The sequence below is a fragment of the Oratosquilla oratoria genome, chromosome 26, assembly GCF_046742065.1.
Source record: "Oratosquilla oratoria isolate Oo_2021 chromosome 26, ASM4674206v1, whole genome shotgun sequence".
NCBI classification, from domain to species: domain Eukaryota; kingdom Metazoa; phylum Arthropoda; class Malacostraca; order Stomatopoda; family Squillidae; genus Oratosquilla; species Oratosquilla oratoria.
In genome coordinates, this window is record NC_134802.1 from 31,274,372 (window position 1) to 31,276,871 (window position 2,500).

At 38.3% G+C, this 2,500-nt stretch overlaps 1 protein-coding gene across 13 annotated transcripts in view; it reads left to right on the forward strand.

The window, feature by feature from the left end:
* Positions 1–2,500, forward strand: part of LOC143039425 (cytosolic carboxypeptidase 1-like) — a 193,043-nt gene that overhangs the window by 96,853 nt on the left and 93,690 nt on the right. The gene's annotated exons all lie outside the window — the stretch shown is intronic.

Below are 2,500 nucleotides of genomic sequence, written 5' to 3' on the forward strand. Positions count from 1 at the left end.
TTTTCCTTCTCTCTCGATCTCCCCCTCCCTCCCTTCCTCCCTCCCTCTCCCTCCCTCCCTCCCTTCCTCCCTCCCTCTCCCTCCCTCCCTCACTCACACTCTCTCCCTCCCTCTAGCCCTTCCCTCCACTCCCTCTCCCTCCCCCTTCTCTCTCTCTCTCTCTCTCTCTCTCTCTCTCTCTCTCTCTCTCGCTCGCTCGCTCTTTTATTTTCAATTTTCTATTCAGTGATTTGTTTATGTAATTTACAGAAGAGAGTTAATGAGAAGGACGCATTGCACCTTTTCTTCCTGCCGTTCGTCCGTCCAAGACGAAATTCGTTAATTAACGACTCGAGCATCTCGGCCGCAAATTCTCGTCAGCTTCACACACCCCCGACGTCCAGAACACCTCCCTTTCCTTCGTTAGACAAAATAATTAAAAATTAAATAAATTCATTTAAAAAATCGTCTGGTGACAGACAGAGCAATCTTGTTGACGTCTGGCACGTGACACGGCAAAGGGTGACACGTGTCATCGGTCCCGGCGACAGAAAAATCCGCCAACTTGTCCGCCACGCGGCTTCTTTTCAGCCACACGCAGGCTTTTGTCCGCCACACGCGGCTAAAAATCAGCCATGAGACTCTAATATACGAACAAAATAGGCCAAAATATTATAGTGGCAGCTCCAACGTGGTCCCTCCACACACACACATATATATATATATATATATATATATATATATATATATGTATATTTATGTGTGTGTGTGTGTGTGTTTGTGTGCGCGCATGCTCTCTTTCTCCCTCCCTACCTCCCTCCCTCCCTCCCTCCTCTATTCCCTCCCTCCCTCCTCTATTCCCTCCCTCCCTTCCTCCGTGCTTGCGTGTTCCCTGCTCACATTAGCGGGCCGAGCGGAAATAAGCACAATGGTGCGATCGTTAAACCATTACTTTCGTTCATTAATGAAGCTCTGATAACTTTATTCTGTGACGCCAATTTTTATGAAACTTGGCGTATGATGCAGGACTAATATATATATATATATATATATATATATATATATATATATATATACATATGTGTGTGTGTGTGTGTGTGTGTGTGTATTTATACGTGTATAATTATATATATATAGATAGATATGCAAGAGAAACTAAACGAAGCAAAGCGCTTTCGTATATTATACCCAGTGCGAAGTACATAGAAAGGAAGGGTTTGCTCTGAAGATGTAATATATGAAAGCGCTTTGCTTCGTTTAGCTTCTTTTTCCCAGTGGTCACTCTTGCATAATTGAACACAAGTTACCAGTGTTTCTTATTATCATATATATATATATATTATATATATATTATATATATATATATATATATATATATTATATATATATTATATATATATATATATACACGAGTATATACATATGTTGATATATTATTTTCGTTTACTTGTTATACCCTGTGTTTATTGTCCCCTGTGTTCTTCGTCCAATTCATTTCCACATTTTCTTTTCTTTTCTTTAATTTGAAAATATGAAAAGCAAGACAACCAGAATCCAGCAGCTAAAATGAAAAAACACAATGAAATGGGTAATTGAGTTTGGGGCGAGGGTTTTAACAGCTGAATAAAAAAAGTCTGTGCAAATGTCTATCAGTGGCTTTACATTGATATAGTTTTTTATGTAAAATGGTTATAAAGAAATTCTGTATATGGGATTACATTTTATATATATATATATATATATATATATATATATGCACGGGTATCAGTATATATATGCTATTGTTATATACACTAACGAGTATACACACTTTATATGTATTGAATATATAAGATATAAAAATAAAAGTATATTATCATCATGTAGATACAAATGAATTACTACATAGAAAAATAACAAATCATTATCGAAGGACACATTTATGTAGAAAAAATGCCGAGTTGGTCCGTTTTGTGCGCACGCTGGAGTAGGTCATGTCGCCGGGGTTGGTTGATCCTCCGCAACGGTTCGTGCGTGAGAATCGAACATACGTGTAGAGACTTTAATTGAACACTGGCGTGTTCCAGGCTATTCCCAGGTCGTAGATCCACCTTCCCCTCCTATTCCCCCATTTCCCCCAATTCCCTTCCTAGGGATGGAACTAGCTGAATTGCTTTCTTAGATTTTTTCTGGTATACCCCCATTCTGCTTAGAATCTTAAATATTTTCCTTTACCAATTCTGTAACTCATAGAACATGATGTAGAGGACAATAAAATCAACTGCCGACATTTTTATTTTATTCAGGTAATCCAGTTTTATTCAGGAAAAGTGATGCATTTTTTAAGTTTATCTAGTTTACTGGCTTCTCTATAAAACCTACTGTTAGTTTGTTAATTTTCCAAATTATAGGCAGTGGAGGCATGGCTTATCGTCAGGATACAAATTCACAGTTTGAGAACGACGTGATGTCATGTCGATCCGCAGGGAGGCGGAGCTTTCAAGTGACGTCATATAATCTTGTTCGGGTACAAATTCAAAAA